Genomic DNA, 24,740 nt, shown 5'->3' with positions numbered 1-24,740 from the left:
CTGAGTCAGAGCCACCTATACAAAAACTAGTCGAGGGGTCTGGGGCTGTAGCTCAGGGGTACAGCGCTTGCCTGGCATGTACAAGGCACTGGATTTGATCCTCAGCACCACATAAAAATAAATAAATAAACAAAATAAAGTCCTTGTGTCCATCTACAACTAAAAATATTAAAAGATACGCAAAACTAAGTGGAGTAGGGGCATATTGAAGAAAATTATTGTGGTAATTAGTGGGTATTAGTGAAGAACTAAAGACATTTTAAAGGATGGCGTAAGAAGTCTAATATCTAAGTAACTGAATTACCAGAAGAAACACAAATATATAGAATGGTAATAGTTAAGTAGATTTAAAGGTTAAGAATTTTCCTAAACTAATGTAAGAATTTTTTTAAAAATTCAAGAAAGCCACAGAAACCTAAGCAACATTAAAAATCAGTGTTCAGCCAGGCATGGTGGTACACTCCTATAATCCTAGTGGCTCAGGAGGCTGAGGCAGGAGGATTGCAAGTTCAAGATGAGCCTCAGCAAAAGTGAGGCCCTAAGAAACTTAGTAAGACCCTGTCTCAAAATAAAAAATAAAAAGGGCTGGAGATGTGCCTCAATGGTTAAACACTACTGGGTTCAATATCCTGTACCAAAAGGGAAAAAAAAAATCATCAGAGTTAATGGATTGGCAGGGAGTGGAAGGTGAGGCGAAATGTAGCAGCTGATGACAAATAATTAATGTGAATTCTAGAAACAGAGTGAATAAGACAAGGCTTAGGCCAGGCTTTGCTTCATGCAAGACCTGGGCTTACTCTGTCCCCTAATTCATGATTTACACATGCTGAGGATCTACGTTTCATAATTATTTCTCCTGTCAGACAAAGGCTTAAAATAGATCTTTCATAAAGCAAAGAAAAAGCTCCATGATGTAACCTAAACTAACTTGAATTTATATACAGCATGCATATGTTTAAATATCTTCAAAAATTATTAATTGCATTACTATGCTCAACTATTCTGGGCAATTGTTCTCACTTGAACATGAAAGTGCATTATGTTTTTAATTTTAAAGTCATAGGTAAAACTCCAGATAACCTCTGTTTGAGTTGCAGACTTGGTGATGTTTTCTCCATAAGCTGGGACTTTACAGCACATTAAGCTGTTGGTTCATTTAAGAAGTAACAATAAAAAAATAAAATTTAAAAAAATACAGGGTGAGCTCTTGTATAAGAGGATACAAGGTAGCACCTTCCATTTATCTCCACTAAAATTTAGATTGTGAGCATGAAGTCACCTTTGAGAGCACTCAGATTAAAGTGTATCTTAAAAATGCACTAGGGAGGGAATATTCTCTTAAACACTTGCTATTTAAGATAACAGTTACACAAGCCACTAAATCTCCAAAATGTGAATTGTTGATTTATAAAAAATCTATAGACCTATGTCTAACATTCCAAGTTTCCACATTTACTTTCTTAAATATTTCTCACATCTGTCACCTCCTCTCCAACACTGCTGCCCAATGGGTCAGTTTCTCTCTTCAGTCTTGACCCCTTCATATTTATCAATGTTGATAATTCATTGTCACCATGCCATTCTCTGATTTAAAGTGGCCCTAAGGACCTTCTGATTTTTTTTTGTGTGTGTGTGGGATGGGTAATGGGGATTCTACTCAAGGGCACTTAACCACTGAACCACATCCCCAGACCTTTTTTGTATTTTATTTAGAGAGGGGATCTCATTGAGTTGCTTAGTGCCTCACTTTTGCTGAGCCTGACATGAAATCTTATCCTCCTGCCACAGCCTCCTGAGGATTACAGGTGTAATCCTCCTGGGATTATAGGTGTGCTACTGTGCCTGGCCAACCTTCTGATTTTAAGCAAATTCCAGTGCTTAGCATTACCTCCAAGCCTTGATCTCCTCTTAACCATGATTTTTCACAAGTGTGTTTCAACCATATGATCATTAACATTGCTGAAGTTTCAGCAATTACTCACTCTTGTGTTGTATATTACAAACAAAAAGAAGAGGAAAATACATTACACCTGCAGTATTATCCTTAATTTTATACCTGATGAGAATATAGAGTTCAGGAAAAACTCATATTCATAATTCAACCCAATATCAAAAGGATCCATAACACCAGATTCTGGTCAGCTTCTCATGTCTACTCACACCAACCAAAAGGCGACAAAATTAATGCAAGTCACAAGTTTCTTTGCAAGTTCTTTACATGATGGGATGTATTCACTGAGCACTTCAGGACTAGAATAGAATCTGCCAGATTTCTGAAGCTATAATAATTGCAACTGCAGGGCATATGGTTCAAATGACTTTGTTCATATCCACTCTACACAAACACATGCAAATGAAAACATTGCAGTGGTTTAGCACAACAAATTTTATTTCTTATTCCTGGTGTACTTCAATATTAATAGTATGTTTCACATGATAGCATTCCTCCATGTAATATCCAGTGTTACATTCTGTCTGATTCCATTGTTTCTACCCCATTACCTCTGTAGTCACTCCAAAAATAGAAGAAAAAATGTCAAATGCCCTTGAGACCCAATGCACATTTCACCATGAATCTGTATATTCTATTATGAAGGTTTAGTGTTCATGAATAGGATTAATAAAATATGTGAATCAATAATATATAACATAAAGAAATTTTCAGTTTATAGATTTTCTATTACTCCTGTAAAAAAAAAAAACTGATCACAAACTTGGTGGCTTAAACCAATATAGATTTATTATCACATTCCTTTTATTATCAATGTCCAGGCTAACTCAGTTGCTTTCTCTGTTCTTGGTTCTACAGGGACAAAATCAAGATGTCAGTTAGCTGGGCTCTTCATCTATGGCTCTGGGAAAAATCAGTCTTGAAGCTCATTCCAGTTGTTGGTCAAAATGAATTCCTGGTGGTTGCTGGACAGAAGCCTTGTTTCCTTAGCAGCTGTAGACCAGCAGTTAACCTCAGCTTCCTGAGCCACATGTAACAACAGTCTTCCCTTCATTGCTGCCCAGTGTCTTTTGCTTTCATCTTCTGAACTATTTCCCTGGCTCTAACCAAAGAAAAAGTTATTTATTTTTTAAAGCTTGCACAGTGATATTGAATACATAAGGATAATTTCACATGATCTTCCGGATTTAAGGGACACTAATTAATAACTTTTTTTTGGTCCTTATTAAAACTTTTCTTTTTTTATTTAATTGATTTTATTTTTTAATACACGACAGCAGAATGTATAACAATATATTATTACATATATAGAGCAAAATTTTTCACATATTTGTATATAAATTATGTTCCTGCCAATTCATGTTTTTATACATGTACTTTGTTTTAATTACAATTCTTATTACACATATATAAAAAAAACTAATTAATAAATTTAATAGATTATTCTGCAAAGTTCCTTGATCTGTGTTGATAAATCACTTGGGAATGGAAATCTTCAGAATCCTGACTATGAAAATCAGTAAACATTTGTTCAACAGCTGCATAGTTCATTTATTTATATTCACCCTAATATTTCATTACAAAAACAGAGATGTTTTGGTTTAAAGCAAACCAAAAGCTAAAAGTCCTAAGTCATAGGTCATTTTCAAGGAGTAAGTTTAAATTGTAAAGTTATTGACATTTAAGACATGAGTATATTATATATTAGGAAACAGATATGTTAGTAAATAATCTTAAAATGGGAAAAAATAATTAGAAAAAAATAGGCTTATTACATAACAGAATTTAGGATTTAATGGAAAGTTTTTTTTTTTTTCAAACATGTTTTAAATCATTAGAATCTGAAAGAGAAAAAAAAATGAGAGGATAAGGCAAGTACCTATAAAAATACCTAAGAATAGAAAATTCATAATCCAAGGAAAATAAAGTTACAGTAGAAACCACACTTGAAAAATTTCAGATAATTGCTGTACAATTATTGCCCCTTCAGTTTTTTTTTTTTTGTGATCACTGTTAAGTTGCTTATTTACATCCACTGTGATAATATTTTTGAGTTTAGTATTAATAATGTACAAAGCATAATCATAAGACCCAGTTTTTTAATTGGTTAGATGTCTTCATGCATAGTGTTAAACAAAATAAAGAGATGACCCAAATAATTGGAGTAAAGCGATTTATATGCATCCATTGGGAACAAAACAAAACAAAACCCTTTGAGCTTTCCATCAAATTTACTGGTCAGTTCAGAGTCTCAGCTCAGGAAGAGATGGCTAGACCCAGCTTTAACATTGGCTGGGGCTTCCTGGGAGGAGTGTGGCCTCAGTTTGAAAGATATACCTAGAAGTTAGTAAAAACTGGAGACTTGTCTGACGACACGCCACACATGTTCCTCTGTGAAAATCTACCTGTACTCTGCAAATTCATTCCTTTCACAGACCACGATTTGAACACAGGAAGTTTTTTTTTTTTTTTTTCCCCACATGAGCTTGATTTCTGAGATTCCTGTAAGAAAACTTCGAAGATGGACACATGGACATAACTTGAACAGACTATAGCCTTCCATCACTGAAGATGGTTTGAAGGATGCTATTTTTAACCATTTGGGGGTGATGGGTGTATTGTCTCCATTCAGCAAGGAATTGAAGAACAGAACACAGAGGTAGCAAGCAATCAGAAGATTTAGTTCACAAGCAACAGAATCAGACTTCCCCAAAGAGAAGGAATCCCAGAGCTGGGAATCTAATGGAGAAGTTTGGGCCTGTTCTTATGGTCTCTGAAGTTACTTCCTTTTCTTATCTCCTCCCCTCACCTCTTATCACTATTATTGATTGGTTGCCACTGTGTCCACACATCTATTTTAGTTTTTCTATTGGATCCCTAGCTTAGGCTCATGAGTACCAGGTATCTGTCTGATTAGTTTCCCTGATTGCTTCCACAAGTGCTTTTGTTAACCAGGAAGTTGGCCTCTTTGAAAGACCTTCTCTGTGCCCCTTGGTTTGGACCCTGCTCCCAACCTCCTCACTCACCATCTTGTCCTGGCTGCCTAAGTCCTTCTATATCTCCCTCAAATTGAGTATTTTCCTACCAAAACTATATCTGCTTGTCATGGTGCCTGACTTGTAGTGTGGTCCATATACTCATTCCAGAGACATCTTGAGCTGTAGCCAACTTTACTGTGCTCATCTTCTCACACTCAGGATTATGAGAGACAGAACAAAACACAAGAAACATAAGGGGACCATCTAAGTCCAAACCTATTCGTTCCTGGCCCATAACTCCCCTTCTCTTACTGCCTATTGTGGTTAATCCTAGTGCCAAATGACGATTCTTTCATTTAGGTCTGCTGGACCCTGGGTTATGGGCAGTCCAAACAAGCTGTTCAGTTCATATTTACTTCGTGATTTTCATCATTCTTTTTCATTGGTCTGGATTTCTATTTGGTATCATTTTGCTTCTCCCTGAACCACTTCCCTTGAGATTGTTTTGTAGTATAAGTTTTATGATGGTGAATTCTTCCAGCTTTGGCTATATGAAAATGTCTTCGTTCACCTTTATTTTTTGAAAAATAGTTTTGCTTAGTACAGAATTGTAGAATGGCATTGTCTTTAGTATGTTGAAGATGTTGCTTCCATGACTTTTGACTTATTATTTTAATGAGAGGAAAGCAGCTGCTTAATGCCATTCGTCTTTTATTTTCTTTGTATACAATGCATCTTTTTTTCCCCTGAAAGCTTAAATATTTTATTAAATCACAAATTTTACACAGTTTTATTGTGAGTTTTGTTATGGGGCTAGAATTCATGTTCTGGATTTTTTTCCCCTAATACATGGCAAGCTTACAGATGTTCTTGAAACCACAAGGATAGTATATAAAAGGGAACAAATTGGTGTGTGTGAGTGTGTGTGTGTGTGTGTGTGTGTGTGTGAGAGAGAGAGAGAGAGAGAGAGAGAGAGAGAGAGAGAGAGAGAGAGAGAGATTTTACCAAATTTTAGCTTAAAGGAAGAAAGGAGAGGAAAGTGACAGAACTTACTTTTACCATTGAAGTAACTAAAAATTGACAGAGCAGGTGACAGAATAAATGCTGATTTTATCCTAATTACATATAAGAAGACATGAAAGATGTGACTCTACTTTGTGTATAACCAGAGATATGGAAAATTGTGCTGTATATCTGTAATATGAATTATAATGCATTCTGTTGTCATAATAACAAATCAAAATTTAAAAAATAAATAATGCTGATTTTATTTTTTTCTAATTTTGAAGATTGCAAAAACCTCACCCTAATATGGCATAGGCATATATTTACATCAGAACAGAATACTCAGATGATCCCATGGTGAATTTCCTCTAATTTTATACTTTAAATGCTTCATTCACCTTAGTTTTGGCCCATGTTCATGAATCAACTTAAAATGTTACTCTCACATCAGATGCCAAATGTGAGATATGACATTTGCTGGGAAACAGATGGGACAATAGTGTATCTGCAATGATAACACAGGATTTAATAAACTCTTCAATTTAAAAATCAACCCTATCAAAAGAAGAAGGAAAATCCACCACAAGAGTTGGGTGAGTTTAACCTAAGATGCTACAGATTACATTTCCTTTTCTCAGGCAGAATGAAAGCTTGAAATAAATATTAACTGGAATTGCAGAAAAATGTATGTCTTAATGAAGCATACGTGACATTTGATATTGGAGATTTGATTTAGAAAAATAGTAACATATCCACTATTTTATTAAAATATTTTAAAAATAAGTGATAGTTTAGTAAAAAATGAGTATTTTAAGTTATCTACTTAAGTTTTAGACATATTTGTGAAGAAGTATTGTTTAATAGTTCTCCATTGAATAACCTATTTCTCTTGTTACATAAGAAGTTTTCAATATTTAATATTTAATTTATAATAATCTGGAAAATTCACAAGAAACACTTTAACAGAAGATTTATCTTTTAAAAATGTGTACAATAGGCAGAATTTAATTTTTAACTTTATTCAATATATTTCATTTTTCCCTCATTTCAAAATGTTGTGCAATGCCAAAGCAAATTTTCCATTTGATTGTTTTTTCTGTCTACTATTACATTGTTATGAAAATGAACCAAATGTTAAATTTTGAAACATGTCTAGTAAAAATTTGATCAAATGCTTATTTTTAATATTTTGCTTATTTAAAATATATATTTCCCAGAAAGAGAGCTTATTTATTAAGAGATAACTTGCTTATTTAGGAATAAATGTTCCCAAATCTACAAATCTGATCATGCATTTAGGTGTTTCTTCCCCAACATGTAGATTAATTTTTTTGTACCAACAATTGAACCCTGTTGTGCTTCCCACTGAGCCACATCACCAGTCTTTTTTATTTTTATTTTGAGACATGGTCTCAATAAGCTGCTTAGGGCTTCACTAGTTACTGAAGATGGCTTTGAGCTTTGATCCTCCTGTCTCAGCCTCCTAAACCATTTGAATTACAGGCATACACTAACACATCTGGCTGCAGATTAATTTTTTTTTTGCAATTAAAAAAATCTTTTAAATTTGTTCTAATTAGTTATACATGACAGTAGAATAACACTATGCATAAATGGAGTATAACTTCTCATTCTTCTGGTTATACATGATGTAGTATCACATCACTCATGTAATCATATATGTACATAGGTTTATAATGTCCAATTCATTCAACTATCCTCCCTACCCTTATTACCCCCTCCCCTCCTCTCACTCCCCTCTACCTAATCCAAAGTACCTCTTTTTCCTTTGCCCTTCCCAACCCCATTACACATTAGCATCCATGAATCAGAGATTCAGATTACATTTGGCTTTGCTTTTGGGGGATAGGCTTATTAATGTTAGCATAATATTCTCCAGTTCCATCCACTTATCTGCAAATGCCATTATTTCATTTTTCTGCAAAGATGAGTAATATTCCATTTTGTATATATACCACATTTTCTTTATCCATTTTTCTGTTGAAGGGCATCTAAGTTGATTCCAATTTAGATACTGTGAATTAAGCTGCTATGAACATTGATGTTGCTGCATTACTGTAGTGTGCTGATTTTAAGTCCTTTGGGTATAAAAGGAGAAGTGGGATAGCTGTTTATTACATATTAGTAGGTTAATTTGATAACTAAAACTGTGACTAATTTCTTTAGAAAATACAATAGGCTTCCAGTTTCTAGTTAATAACTGCTTTCTAACCATTTATACACCATAATTCTCTTCTGTTGACAGATAATGATAACATATGATGCTTAGGATGTGATAACATTATTTCAACATTATAAGAGATGTGTAAAAATCATGGACAAAAATGATAACTCCTAATTTTCTTATTCTAAATGAAGAAATGATGCTGTATTATTTATGAATTTCATAGATTATTTTTCTGCAAAAAAGATATTTTAAAAATATATGTAAAAGACTTATCTTTCTTTACAAAGAGGTTTAATGTCTTTGACATTAAGGAATGAAGCATTTAACCTATATTCCTGATGCCCATTTTAATGAAAAAACTTTCAAATGGGTATTATTTATTTGTAGGACATTAGCTCAGAACATATTGTGGTCATGTCAACCTTTCCATTGGCAATGATCAGAGACCAGATAAAAATTAGCACACAAGTTAGGTGCATTGACTCATGCCTGTAATCCCAGTAATTTGGGAGTCTGAGGCAGGAAGATCATGAGTTCAAAACTAGCCTCAGCAAATTAGCAAGGTCCTAAGCTACTCAGTGAGACCGTGTCTCTAAATAAAATATAAAAACAGGCTGGAGACGTGGCTCAGTGTTTAAGCGCCCCTGAGTTAATTTTAAAAAAAAAATAGCAGAAAATATCCATGTGGAGTCTAACTTTCTCACTTATCATCTCATCTTCCTCATTCCCTGAGATTGGCCAAACCTCTGGAGCCTCATCAAGAGGCAATAATGAAGTCAGGGAAGACAGTGCATTAAAAAATAGAGAAAATTTATTTTAATTTTTTATTTATATGTGTAACCCCATGAACAAGTGCAGTGAGTCAAAATGTTAAATTAGATCACAAGGTAAATTAAAGAAGTAGAGGAGAACTTCCATGATGGAATACTAGGACATTTGTTTAAAAGAATATACATATGTATATATGTATGTGTGTGTGTGTGTGTGTACACACACACATATTAAAGTTGAATCTCCAATTTAAATCACAGGTAACTATGTATTTGAGTTATATCAGAGAAGGACACACACACACACACACATAGATATACACAAAAAATAAATTAATTAATTAAATTAAATAAAACAATACTATAAGACAGGCCTACAAAAATATAGGCCCATGACTCCAGGGAAACTAATGTTAGTATTTAACTCTTGGACAGTTAAAATCAGAGAAGATAATAGGCAGCTGGGACAATGGAGAAATACATGATTCCCACTGGCAATCGGCAGCAATTCCTCAGAAATGTCCAAATTACCTCTGTTGATATGTGTGTTGGTTTACTCTTGAACCTAGATACAGTTACAGTGCAAGCACGTAAGAGGGCTTTTCCAGGTAGAATTGATTTTTGAGTAAGATGTGATATTTGAGCAAAGAAATGAAGACAGTGATAGCATTGTCCAGGGAAAATCACAGGCATTGGTATCCTGCCAAGGGATGACTTGGCATCTTCAGTGAACTGAAAGGATCAAATTAAAATTGGAGCCCCACCTATAAACAAGAGGGTTTTGAGGACTAAGTCTGCAAGGAGAAGTGACCAGGTAATAAATTATTTTGCTTGGACGTGTTTTAAGCATTAGAGCAGTGTATAAGTTGATTAGATTTATGTTTGAGAGACAGCAAATCAATAAGAAGATACTGTAGTAATTGAAAAAAAAAAAAAGACATGATGCTTGTCTAAGCTGGGGAAGTAGGAAAGCAGATGGAAAAAGAAGAGTCCAAGATTTAAGAGCTAGCTGACAGGAGGACTTCCTGGATAATAGCAGAGGCTCTGAACTAGTTGCAGAAACCAGCTGCCTCTTTTAATTATTTTTGTACATTGGCCAAGACGTTTAATCTCTATAATTCTCAATTTACATTGGTAAATTGAACATAATAGTGGTACTTGCTTCTCAAATTCTTGAAAGAATTTGTTGTGATATTATATGCAAAGCACTTGGCACAGGTCCTGGTATAAATCCTCAAAGCACAATGACTGTCATTACTGTAATTCACTGAAAGTGGCTATTTGTCAGGTGTTGCTGCTCAAAGAAAACACTCCTATATATAATGAAAATGATATAATAGTTTGCTATCAGTTGTTCAAGCTAAATGTTTTCTCAGGCGATTTTGTTTGTATTTTAATCACAGTGTTTGAAATGCTATATAAAATAGAAAGGGATGAACAATATTTTCCTAAAGTAGAATTACATACTCATTTAGTTCCTAATTGCTCAGAAATATTTTATTTCCTACAACTCCTAGTGCCAATTTTCTCTTGAAGTTGAAGTGTCTACATTTGTAATGAATTCATGGGTTGTACTTATAATGATTGCAAGACCTATTTCTTAATTTTGAAATAAAAATGTCACATAGTTCTAAGGAAAGAGGTAATTGAATATGAGAGATCATAGAAAGTATAATGATTTTTTATAAAGATAGAATTAACATTACTCTCTGTATTTACAATGCTCCTTTAGATTTTTTTTCAGAGATTATGACAATAAGAAATAAGAATCATTTTTGCTTTAGGTGATAAAATGTCCACTTCTGTTTTATAAACTTGCAACTTTTAATTTCTTGGGTCAAAAGTTAAAGTAGTATAGTACTTAAGGTGTGTTTTCAACATTCTCCAGTTTCATATGAGTTGAATATATACAAATAATTACAGAAGCAAGGGACTTGTTGTATATTGTCTGTGTGCAAAGTGTTCCCCTTTCTATTTGTCTGATCCACTGATCAATCATGATAATAGTATTTACACTATTATTACATTAATCTGTCAAAGGAAGGATTTCCAAAATGGAAGATGAGTATTCCTAAGTGAATTTAGCTGTAGATGTGCTTCTTGGTATACCATTCTGAATGTTTGGGTTTTTTTGTATGTGTGTGTGAACTAACAAAAGCATTCATGAATATTATCATAGACTAGAATACAACCTGAATTGTATACTTTATTTTTTTGACTTCCATTTCAAATGGGGTTTGTTTGATATCCAATGGACATTCGTATTTAATACAATTTGTGTCAATATTCACAGTTGATATATAATGTCAATGAATCAACATCTTTTTAAGAATCGCTAACATTTGTCAAAAGTAACTTATATGTTGAGAAGTATTCTTATCACATCCTGTAGATTATATCCCACAAAATTTAATGAAACCTCATGTGGAATATTATTTCTCTCACTATGGTACAAGTGAGACAACTGAAGCTATGAATAGTCAAGATAATTTCCCTTTGAGTTTCAAATATCAGATTGAAAGAAAGATCATAAGATCTTAAAGCAGATCATATCTTTTCAATATGAGTTCACAGAAGAAAACAGGCAAGAAGAATCAGTACCATTTCTCCAATACAGGGATTTGTGAGAGGACAACACTTCACGGGGAGTCTGTATACAGAATCTTGTAGTTACAATACAACCAGACTTAACAGTACATGTAAAGGTCTTCAAAGCAATTATGCTTTAAATTTTCAGAGAACAGAAACATGTTCAGGCATAACAGTTTGATTTTTTCTTAGCCACAAAATAAACTAAAACAATTATTAAATAATAATTAGTAATAATTTTTAAGATAAGGATATATAATATATAAGAAAGAAAAAAAAGATAGATTGATTTAAGAGCTGTGTAAACAGTTGAGTTCCAGATACTTAAATATGGTTTTCAGGAATTGGTTTGAGGACAAACAAGGGCTAAAAATCGTAGCTGCTGGTGTCATCTATGGTCAGCAATGACTTCCAAAATACCAGTACTAAACAGCAGACACTTCCCGTAAGAACATTGAGATGTTAAGTGATACCATTAGAACAGATGAAAGTTTGTCTTCACAGCACGATTTTAATATTGAATATCATTTTTTTTAGTAACCATTATTTTATTTTTGAGAATTTGTACTACATACTGAATATCTTTAGAAGTATAGTTCTGTTTTGTTTTCTCAGGAGTTTTTCAAACACATAAATAATAATTTCATATTTATGTCATTTAGTAAACATTATTTTCAGAGTGGTAGTATTAAATGTTACACTTCAAATGTGCCAACAACATTTAAAATTGTTGCTTTCCACCATAGTTTCAATTCCACCATCGATTTCATGGATCAGAATAGGCAAAGTTTGCTGAAATAATAAACAATTCTGAAAGTTCTGGGGTTTACATAAAAGAAGTAACACGTTGGGGCTGGGGATGTGGCTCAAGCGGTAGCGCGCTCGCCTGGCATGCGGGTTTGATCCTCAGCACCACATACAAAACAAAGATGTTGTGTCCGCCTATAACTAAAAAATAAATATTAAAATTCTCTCTCTCTCTCTCTCTCTCTCTCTCTCTCTCTCTCTCTCTCCCTCCCTCCCTCCCTCTCTCACTCTCTTAAAAAAAAGAAGAAGAAGAAGAAGTAACACATGCATCATGAGTCAGCTTTGGCTCTAGGGCTCAATGTCTTTTTTTTTTTAAGAGAGAGAGAGAGAGAATTTTTTAATATTTATTTATTTATTTTTTAGTTTTCGGTGGACACACATCTTTATTTTATTTTTATGTGATGCTGAGGATCGAACCCAGAGCCCGCACATGCCAGACAAGCGCGATATTGCTTGAGCCACATCCCTAGCCCAAAGCTCAATGTCTTTAATTCAGGATCCAAGCTAAAGAAGAAGCAAGCAGAAAGACAAAAGGATTGGGAAAATTCAGTGACTCTAAAAATTATTCATTCATAAAGTAGAGCTGAGGGCACTAGTGCATGCCTGTAATCCCAGTGGCTCAAGGGGCTAAGACAGGAGGATTGAGAATTCAAAGAAAGCCTCAGCAATTTAGCGAGGGCCTAAGCAACTTAGTGAAACTGTCTCAAAATTTAAAAAAAAAGTTGGGGACATGGCTCAGTGGTTAAATGTCTTTGGGTTCAATACCTGGTACATTAAAATAAAATAAAATAAGAAATAAGTTCTGTTATTTGTGACAAAATGAATGAAACCAGAGCACACTATGTTAAGCACAAAAAGCCAGATATAAACAAGTATCACATGCTTTCTCTCATATATAGAAAACATCAGTCTAACTGACAGTAGAATAGTGATTACTAGATTGGAAAGTGTGCCAGGGACTACAGGGGAAGGTTAGGGTGGAAGAAGTGTGGTTTAATATGATCAATGAGTGCCATATGCATGGGTGGAAATGTCATACTTAAGCCTATTAATATGAAAAATTATTATATGTTAATAAAATATTTTTGCATAAATGTGCCACACATTATTTCTTTTCCATTTCATCAGATTCAAAGTATGTAGTTGAGTCTAATAAGGCAAAGAGAAAACATTTCCATATATAGATAAGCAAAAATGCAGGCTAACAGGAGTAGTAACAGTGATATTTCTATGAAATAAATATGTGAGAATGTACATGGCTAAGTTTGTTTTTTGATATGTGCTTTGTATTATTTTTTGTTTTACATTCTTTGCAAGTTGTATTTTTTCCATTGGAAATGTCTATGTTTATTATCTCCGACAAGAATATTCTTATTCTCTGAGAAGAGCACAGTAATTCTTCAAGGTGCTGTTCAGGCACTCAGCAGGCATGTTAGGATATGTTTAGGGAGAGTTATGGGGGCAGCAATGACTAGAAGGCAAATTCCAGTGGGCTATTGGACTGCAGAGAAATCTGTAATAGAAGCCTCTTTTTAACAGGTTGTAGGATTCAGGTCACAAGAAACAGAACTCGCACATGTACTTCCTGACAACCTCCAACTGATTATCTGAGCTTTGCCTTCCTTTTTGTTTTTTACACCAATCCATTAAGAAAACCTAATGCAGAACAAAAACTCATCTTGAATGTGGCAGTCTTCGTACTGAATATTATAAATTCAAATCCACATTTTACTGACAAGAAAACTAAGAGATAAGCAACTGTATTGCATCTCATAAAAAAATTGTTCTAAGCAGAATCTTTCTGTATTTTAGTTTTAAACACATCAATAAAAATTTAAATATTGAAATTTAAATATGTCTGTATTTCTATGTTTTGTGTTGTTTCATGCCAGTATATGGATATTCGTTGCTATAAATTGCCAGAGAATGGATAATGGATACATGACAAAAGACTGTGCTTTTTAAAAATGTTTAACTTTAGTTAATTGTATTTAATAATAACTGAACTTATTTACATTATTACTCTATGATAAATGATAATTTTTTGTAGAATTGGGATGTAATATCAAGGTGTCATTTATTAATTCTGATTATTACAGGATCATGGTATATATTATCCTCTGTTAAATCAGCACATTATTCTTTTTTTGGGGGGTTCAAGGGAATGAATTCAGGGGTACTCAACTGAGCCACATCTCCAACCCTATTTTGTATTTTATTTAGAGAGAGGGTCTCACTGAGTTGCTTAAGGCTTCACTAAGTTGCTGAGGTTGGCTTTGAACTTGTGATCCTCCTGCCACAGCCTCCTTAGCACCACCATACCTGGCAATTTTTTAAGAAAATAATTTTAAAAATTTAATATCATCTCAGCTTTTCTGAGAAAATTGTTTTGAATGAACAAGATGTCTTTCATATAACATTGGTTTTATTCAACAAATAATTACTGCCTCCTTCTTGGTGACAGGCCTTGAGTATAGTAAAACGAACACATCTGAAAATGTCATGATTTTCTTCAGTTCATCACCCAGTATAGGAAGAATAATGACTCATAGATGAACATGCACAAATCATAGAGTAATAACTTTGAAAAACAAAATAAAGCAAGATAAAAGATTTATTTGTGGCACACTATTCTTATAGTTAGTAAAGATCTCTCTGAGAGTTGTTATATTTCAGCAGAAAATAAACAACAATCTCCTTCATCTATTGAATTGTACTGAGGAATTGAGTTCATATTGGTGATAATGGTGAAAGTAGATTCTGCCACTCTTCCTTGATTAATGAAGCTCATGCAGTTTTCCTGGAGTGTTAATCTGTGCTGTTTCAGAGAAGAGCCCAGAATCCTTAGATGCATCTCTTTCTTCCCAGTCTTTCTTCAGAAATGAGAACTTTCTAATTTGCACATTTTAAGAATTTCTGGCACTTGGTGCCAAGAGGCAACAGTAGACATTTTTATTTGTTTTTTTCTCCCAGTTGAAATGTCTTACTTTTGCAGAAACAGAACATAAAGCCAAACAAAAGGCTCCCAAGATGATAAGAGAGACAATGATTTGAATTTCTGAACCATGACTTGCTTACAGCACCAGAACAGTGTCGCTAGCAAAGGGCAAGATCTGCACATGAATCTTTTGAAGACTTCATAGTGGAAGGAAAGACTATTGACAAGACTATAAGGATTTCCAGTGAGCTCAGTAGAGGGAAAACCTAAGCCTAAATGAAGAATGACAATATAAGTGAATGAGGAGGAGGAGGAGGAGGAGAAGGAGGAGGAGGAGGAGAGGAAGAAGATGATGATTATTTCTGTATTGAAACAAGAGATATTTGAGATCATCTTTAAAGGATCTTAATAATTCCTTTTTTCTGATATTAAAATTGTCTGAGCTGTTTTTCTAATAACTTCTTTCAGAAGACTTTACTATCTGTTTATGTATTCAATTAATATTTTTACACCAAAAAAGTAAAACATTTCCCACTATTCCCAAGAAGCAATTTTTACATACTGGGAAATAATACATGCCTAATTAAGGATGAATGCTACAAATTAAAAAGTTATATTCTTATGGTTGTATTTTGTGCATTTTCTACTATACATGTATCAAGATAATAGCCATTCTCAAAAAAAAAAAAAAGAGAGAGAGAGAGAAACAAAGAAACAAACAAACAAAATGCATCAAGCCACATGTTAGCTTTGTTAAGGATTATCAAAATATGCTGTAAGGTTTCAGTTTAAACTAATGAATTAATAAAGTGTCTTCATTTACATAGCTTCTTGCTAGAACTTAATAATGGATGGAATTGAACATGAACTGAAGATTTATTATGAAGTAATGAAATGTTTTAGACTCAAGACTCCTTCAAGCATAAATTCACCTCCAATCTTACTAAAAACTCATTGTGTTACAATAACCACAGGTAATCTCTTCTCTTAGTTGTCCTATTAACTCAATTAACTACCTGGATAATTTCATTCAAGTCATTTAACCTTAGGGTGTCTATAAAGATTTTCATCTAATTTTGAATTCCTTTGGAAATTCAAAAGAGTTATTCCTCCTGTTGCTGTTAGTATCAGCTTATTGTGGGACTGAGCACATAGATTTTTTTGTGTACTTTAGGCATAAAACTAAATCTTACATAACATGCCATTTGTGTTATATCCTCACCACTTTGTTAATTTTAATTTGTATCATCTCCATATTTTATGGCACCCAAAAGAAAATTCACTGGACAAAAGACACCTGAGTTGTATCAACCTAGCAAGTGTAATTTTTCTTTTAAGTGAATAAAATTAGTGCTTTTTTTTTAATTTCATACTGCCCTTTGTTGCTAAATATTCATTTAAATGTATGTGATACACTTTCTATGTGTTAAGTCAAATGACTGGGAATCTAAATTTGAATTTATCAAATCAACTCTCCAGTTTGAAGATTAATGGCAGCCTCTTATGGAAATATTCAATGATGGGTACAAATAAATTTCAATGACTACACCTGCAATAAAAGTATTGTTAAAGGTCAAAGTGTGTAAAATATCATTGTTACCACTGAAGTAACTTGTATGGAATAGGATGAAGTATTTCTGTTCAGATATCCAAAACCTGCCTTGGAATTCCGTCTAAATATTACAAAACCTGCCTTGGAATTCTGTCTAAATACTAAATTCAATAATTTCTTTATTAATGATAAAAACCTGAGTACCTAAGTCTAACTCATTATTGTTAATCAATGTAATCATCTTAGTCATTAAAATAAATGAATTATTTATTCAAGATTCATGTTTCCCAAGATCCTGTGAAAACTGTAAAACAATGGAAAAAAACTGATCTATCATTTGGAAACATAGCACAAATAAGTACAATTCCTGCTTTGAATAAGAATGAAAAAAAAAGAGATTAAAGAACAGTATTTCATAAATCTCAGAAATTGTTACAAAAGTCATTACAATCATACTAACTGAATTTTATTGTGTTAGTCAGCTTTTTGTTGCTATGACTGAAATACCTTACAAGAACAACTTAAAGGGAACATGTTTTTTTTTTTTTTTTTTTGAACTTGAGGCAATCCAAGTGTGAGAACATTGTAGAGAAAAGCATCTCAGTAGCAGAGAAAGAAAGAGAGAGAAAAAAAGGGAAGAGGGGATGTGTGTATGGGGAGACAGGTACAGTCTCAGTCAATACCCCAATGACATACTTTCTCCAACCCTGCCACACCTTCCCTCAGTGATCACCAGTACTCCATTCAAATTATTAATTTGACCAATGGTTTAATCCACTTGGAGCTCTCATAATCCAATCTTTTCACCTCTGAAAAGTACCACATTTCCTAACACTTGAGCTTTTGGGGTGACATTCCTAGATCCAAACATAACATTACACCCTTGGCACTGAAATCTTGTGCCCGTCTTACAATAAAAAATGAGCTCAGTCAGTCTCCAAGAGTCCCTGTAATCTTAACAGTTTCATCATTGCTCAAAAGAACACGTATGATGTCTCCTCAGAGACAGAATGCAAACTCTCAGCAATGAGTCCCTGTAAAAATAAAAAGCAAGTTACATGCTTGTGATATTCAGTGGCACAGAAAGAACATTCCCATTCTAAAAGGAAAGAATGGGGCATAGAGAGAAGTGGTTGAAGCAAAGCAAGACTGAAATCCAATTGGGCAAATATGTCCTGTAACTCCACATCTAACATCCAGGGCATACAGTGGCTTAGGACTTAGGAAGTCTTGGCCCTTTAGCTTTACTGACTATATCCCACATGAGCCCTCATTCAGCTGGGCTCTGCTCTCTGCCTCTTGCTTTTCTTGGCAGATGACTTCCACCAACCTGGTATCTCTTGATTCCTATGGCCTGCAATCCAGCTCAGCTACTTGTAGCTACTTTCCTTCAGAATCCAGCAGACTCATTTATTATTTTGTCTGCATATTAATATCATTTCATTGGCAGATCTTATATTGTCAAGAGTTTTAGAAATATTAACTTTTAAAAATTCAGAGCATTTAAAAAATGTCATAGTAACATTTTAGGATTAGGAAACATCTTTTGTTTGTTTGTTTGTTTTGGTTTTACAACCATGACAACTAATTTATAGTAAGCCACATATTAAATCTTGAACAGAACAGACTGCAAAAATATAAAAGAAAACAAAAAAGCTTAATTTTTATATGACATGTTCATTAAATAGAGTAGTAAATAATAGAATCATCACCCCCAATCTGCTTAAACAATAATAATGACACCAATGTCCATATAAAAGTCTTCAGTTGTTTTCCTCAGAAAACTTCTGAGACCTTTTGAACACTGAGAAACAATTTAAATAGATTCAATTCCCATTTAAGAGTACAGTGTTGATCCTTTGAGTGAATTCCCCAGAGGCATTTTTCAGAATATAGTCAATTTCTTTTATTCTGTAATGATGTGTAAAAAGTAACAAAGTATGATCATACTTGCTATGATTTCAGCATTTCAACAACCTTTGGAATTTAAGTAAAACTTGCTATTTGGCTGGTTTGCATTAAGTGCTCTACTACTGGCCACATAGTGTATTAATCAAACATATTGATGAGTCATGTAAAACTAATAAAAATAATGCCAGGATGGTAAAAATTTACCAGATCTCCCATCACTAGTTAATTTTAGCTTACTTGCTATACTGAGAATAATTTTAATACTATTTTTTACTATTCCTCATCAATTTTATTGAAGATTAATTTGTGTACAAAAATCTTTATTTAAACTGTGCAACTTAATAGACATTGATAACTTTATAGTCCTCTGCAGCCATTATTCTGTTGCAAATCCCTTACATTTCTAATACCCTCCATCCAATAGTTCCTCATAGCTTTATTACAACATCCCTCCCTCTACCTTAGACCATGACAATGGATGACTGGCTTCTTATCATTATAAATTAGTTAACTTTTAAATGCATTACTTTATTTTGGCTTCTTTAATTCAGCATGATGCTGAGATTCATCAAACACTTCCCATGTAACATTTATTGTTTTATTTGCTGGGAATTAATCTATTGAAGGACATAATATGTTGTATTCAACCATTTATTCATTAACAGATATTTAAAAATTTTCCAGTTACTGACAATCTTGAATTTTGGGGCTGCATATACTCTTGTACACATCTTTGTGTAGACCTGTTTTATTTACTCTAGATGAGTATCTAGGAGTGGAATGGCCAAGGCATAAAGTAGAAACACCTTTAACTAATTTATAAAAGTATCAAGACATTTAACAAGGTGGTTGTACAATTTTGCATCTCTGGTGACGTATGAGCATTACATTTAATCCAGGTCCTCACCAAATAGTTGATCATGCTAGAAGTTACCCAGAATAATCTCATTTTAGTTTTAATTTGCATGTTCCTTATTTTGATTTTTGCTGGCCAGCTTTTCGTGTGCTTCATGGTTTGCAATACATTCATTTTATGTAATGCCTTCAGTGATAATTGCCCATTTTATTCAGTTATTTCCATCCTAAAGTTGAGATGCTTAAGGCCCTTATATATTTTGTCTATAAGTCTTTTCTCAATTATATGTGCTGAAAATATATCTTCCATTAGGTAGCTTGCATTTTTATTAAATTTTTATCTGGAGATTTTACCATTTTGGCTTTTCTATGAGGATTATGTTACATTTTGTGTGAGTATTGATTATGATGTGAAATGAAGCCAATGTCTTTTATATCTCACATAGATATATCCTACATGGATACTGAGCTGTTCAAACATTATTTAGAAAGGTTTTCTTTTATCTTTAATTGAGTTGATACTTTGGTTGAAAATCAATTGACCATTATATGTGACTTTATCTTTGAATCATTTATTGTTCTCTACATATTCATCATGCCTTGATTACTGAAACCATTGTTATAGCTTAAAATTTAAAATATTTTTCTTTACTTTAAAAATTGCTCTAGGTAGCTTGATTGTCATTTTATATGCAAATGGTGCTATTTTTATTGACCTTGCTTTAGACCTACAATCTACTCTTGCTTTTTCAGAGACAGCCATTTTAGTAATAAGTAATAATAAGATTTCTGATCTATGAACATAGTTTATCCCACCATTCATTAGGTCACTCAACATTTTATTACCAATATTATACGGTTTTCATTTTCAAGATCTTTCAAGCCCTTAGTAAAATATAAATCTAAATAAATCTGTGTTGGCACTATTGTTAATACGACTTTAAAAAGTGACTCCATGTCAATATCTTAAAATGTTATGCCCACTTACCTTTACAATTCTTTGAGATTTACAATATGTGCGGTATAGAAAAGAATGCAGACTTTTTAATTTGATGGTTAAATTCAATTATGAGGAGCCTAAGGTGTATGTGTATTGTCTTCAATTCAAAAATGATGATGATAGAAATAATTTGTTCATTTAATTGTGATGATTAACTTAGATTCCACAGTATAGAAAAAATATTACTGTGTTTAATATCCTTATATGCAAATGAAACAAGGAGCCTTTTCTATATCACTTCCATAGAAGTTGGAAATGCACTTTTTTATTTCATGAAATGATTCCTATCACTGCCAGTATAACACTCTCTTTCCTTCACATTCTGTATATACTATCTTTATAGCTGTTTGAAAAAAAAAATTAGATAACTATCCAATTGCAGAAATGCTCCCTTTGGCCTTTGATTCATAATACACTTTTCCAGCTTTGATCATTTCTGCTGAATATATTCATCTAAGCAAGTATTTTAAAATAATCTTACAAAATTGATTTTAATGCCAGTAGTTTATGAAGCCAAGAAGTATAAAAGACAAATCATAGTACACATAATAGAAACTAAACCTTAGCCTTTTGAACCAATTGTTGATGGGAAAAATAACAAAGCATTTTCACTGCTTTTATAGATTGCTTCTTTTGAAGCAACAATGAATTGAATCATTAAAAAGTAAAATAGTCCATTGAACTAAAAAGTAAACAATGAATGGGAAAACCAATACCTAAGGAAAAAAAAACATGTTTTCCAATCTCTGCTTTTATGCATGCTTTTGGATTTAATAAATGATGAAAAACTGAACTCTAAACTTAAGTGCCACAAGGGTTACAACACTGATGCATTACATTGATGTGCATATCAGTAGAAGTCACAAAATGTTGTTTTAAAAATAAAATACATGAGATAACAATTAAACAGGAAGTGGGAGGACAATGAGAAAAATCAACTCTATCATTATTATGTTATGCTAACATGATTATGTAATTTATTTTCTAATGAGACAATTTGTTTCTCTGCTATTCAATTTACTTGGCAAGGAAATGCTAAAATAGGAGGAGACCACTCATTTTTACAGTTTATCATTAATTTGAGTCTTTATTGGATCCTTCTTAGACTTCTTCAGACCCTGGTGTGTGCCCCTGTGTGTGTGTGTGTGTGTGTGAGAGAGAGAGAGAGAAAGAGAAAGAGAAAGAGAGAGAGAGAGAGAGAGAGAGAGAGAGAACTAGATAATAAAGGTCCATAGCTTCTTCTGGGTCCCTACCACATTCAGGTCAGAAGCAAAGCGAATTCACAGGATCTGAGACCTCACACTGTGGGTTCCAGCTTCTGCTTCCTCTTGCTATCCATATATATATATTTTTATCCTAATGCTTGTCTTGTAGTATTGAAGCTTTAGAATCAACATTTCAGAAGACATGATCCTTACAGAGACTGCTTACTTGTTTCCCACAGTTGCCTTAGTTCAGTTCTTAGAAATTTCTCATTGAACCCTGACAGAGATACTATACTTAACTAATCTTACCCCACAAATAAACCAGGATGAATAAATGTATAGCATTTTTATGCAACTACTGAGTACAGTTTAAAGCCTTTGGAATAATTACATTATTATATATATATATATGACTAATTAGTTGAAGAAAATGGAAGCATGTTTCTTTTTATTTTTCTTCTACACAGATATTTTACAATATCTAATAGTTCATATAATTTTTACAGTATCTAACTCTATATGGTATGTCATAGATATGCATTTTAACCAATAAAATGAATTATTCCAAAGGTTAATAGTTGAATTAAGTATTCAAAAGGTTAATAGTTTTATTTAATGGATTGATTTGAGCTTATTGACTAAAACTTGTAAGAATTAAACTTTGAATGGTTATAGAAAATATAGCTTTTCCTTCTCTTTTTAAAGAATATGCTATCAATTTTGGTCATTCTGTTTCCCTAAAGGAGATAGCATTGTTTTGCTTTCATATTGAATTTGAAAGAGGCCCATTGAAAAACAAGATTAATTTGGACATGATTTACTCTCAAGAAGTATTCAGATTTTAGTACCATTAAATCTTATCAAAACAGTTCCCTGTAGAAGGATAAACTCTGAAATTGAGCCAGAATTTTAAAAGTCTTTGGATTGGAGGAAACAGAACAAAAGGAACCATTTAAGTGTCCCTTGGCTGAATCATATCTTCTCTTCTCTGTTTGTCCTAGTTTTACTAAGCTCTAAAAATAAGAGCCTGATAAGACGCATTGCTACAACTACCACCTTCTCTCCAGTACAACTAACTACCAGAGGTAGTTAGCGTCCACCCCAATTAATTAGACTTAAATACCAGGTAGGTGTGGACTCTGACCTCTGGATTTCCAGGACTGTCAGTGGTGCCCACTTCTGCAGTGCTGAGCATTATGGCAGCACTGATGGCGCCTTGCTCCTGGAACAGCATGAGGCCATTGAGCAGGGGGCTAGCTTCAGCAAAGCCCGAGATGAGGTGCTGCAGAAGCTTCAGGAAGACTTCAAGATGCAGAATAAATTTGTCTTTATTCTGGGTGCCAGCAGGGAAACCAGCAGAGTGCTCTTAAAAGAAATCCTGGAACAGAACCTGTTTTCCAGGGTCACTCTGGCCTGAGGAAACTCACCTTCCAGAAGGGAGCTTATAAAAGTTACATGCATACACTGCTGGTGGGACTGCAAATTGGTGCAGCCAATATGGAAAGTAGTATGGAGATTTCTTGGAAAATTGGGAGTGCAACCACCATTTGACCTAGCTATCCCACTCCTCAGCCTATAACCAAAGGACTTAAAAACCACATACTACAGATACACAGCCACATCAATGTTTATAGCAGCACAATTCACAATAGATAAACTGTGGGACCAAACTTGATGCCCTTCAGTGGATGAATGGATTAAAAAAAGTGCCACCTATACACAATGGAATTTTACTCAGAAATAAAATAGAATAAAATCATGGCATTTGCAGGTAAATGGATGAAGTTAGAGAAGATAATGCTAAGTGAACTTAGACAATCCCAAGAAACCAAATGCCAAATGTTTTCTTTGATATAAGAAAGCTGATTCATAGTGGGATAGGGAGAGGGAGCATGGGAGAAATAGAGGAACTCTAGGTGGATCTACATGAACTCTAGGTGGATTGTGATGATCATTATTATCCAAAGTTGAAGACATGAATCGGTGTGAATACACTATGTATACAACCAGAGATATGAAAAATTGTGCTCTCTCTCTATATATAATAAGAATTGTAATCATTCTGTTGTCATATATAAATTAAAAAAAAAGAATTTTAAAAACAGTAAAATCAAGGGAATGAATGAAACATTTAATGCCTTTCCTGTAAGAACTCTGTCTCTGGGCAATCAAATAGTTGACAGGAAGTGTCTGTTTTCAGAGGGGTTCTAATTAATAAATGAAAAAGACATTAAACAATATGAATCAAGAAGTGGTGGACTTTGAAAAATTGGAAGACTAAAGTGTCTTACAAAGTCATGATGTTGGAATCTGTTGCCTGAATACCACCAGAAACAAAGCTGGGATGGAGGGATTTGTTTGTGTTGACTGAGATCATGTGCTGAAGTCTGCAGAGCTGGAAAAAGCTGGATGGTACAAATATTTCAACTTGCTTTCCTCGAAAGGAGCTGATAAGTTGAGCAATTTTTTATATTTACAAGTTAAGTGAGAAATAGAAACCAGGGTTGGGGAATTAAAATTTGATCTCCACTCAGTATTTAGGCCTGGAGTTTTGTCATGTGGTAGGCAAGAATCTCACCCAGGTGAATGGTTAGAAATTCTTAGGCTCCTCACTAGAGTCTGGGCCAGTGGACACTCGGTGTCTGTGGTGACTGTGGCTACTCCAAGTGACTAGAAGATGGAACTTCTGGACAACAAGGCCATCCCTGACCTGACCTGAGAAAAGCTCATGGTGTTCTCAGGCCATAACTAGACTTGAGAAACTTGACCACATGCCTCACTAAATCTGTAATTTTAGGGCCTCAAAAGAATTTGAGTGCTTTACCTTTGTCGTTTGACTGTTCTTTGCTCTGCATTGGTAGCTCAGGGCCTGGGTGTACATGTAGATCACTCAGGGAACTTGTGAGAAGTAGAGATTTATAGGCCCTGTTTCAAACTCTGTGAATCAGAACGTGGGGGGAGTGGGCATAGGAATCTGCAGTTGGTTTTGCT

At 33.7% G+C, this 24,740-nt stretch overlaps 1 pseudogene; it reads left to right on the top strand.

Moving 5' to 3' along the window:
• Positions 1-266: 266 nt before the first annotated feature.
• On the top strand, positions 267-24,497 carry LOC124083739 (oxidoreductase HTATIP2-like; annotated as a pseudogene).
• The last annotated feature ends 243 nt before the right edge of the window (positions 24,498-24,740 follow it).

The sequence above is a fragment of the Marmota monax genome, unplaced genomic scaffold, assembly GCF_021218885.2.
Source record: "Marmota monax isolate L192 unplaced genomic scaffold, Marmota_monax_Labrador192_F-V1.1 WCK01_AAM20220418_F8-fsc00016, whole genome shotgun sequence".
Classification (NCBI taxonomy): Eukaryota; Metazoa; Chordata; class Mammalia; order Rodentia; family Sciuridae; genus Marmota; species Marmota monax.
Note: the sequence above shows the minus strand (reverse complement) of the source record. Positions and strands in the feature narration are given on the sequence as shown.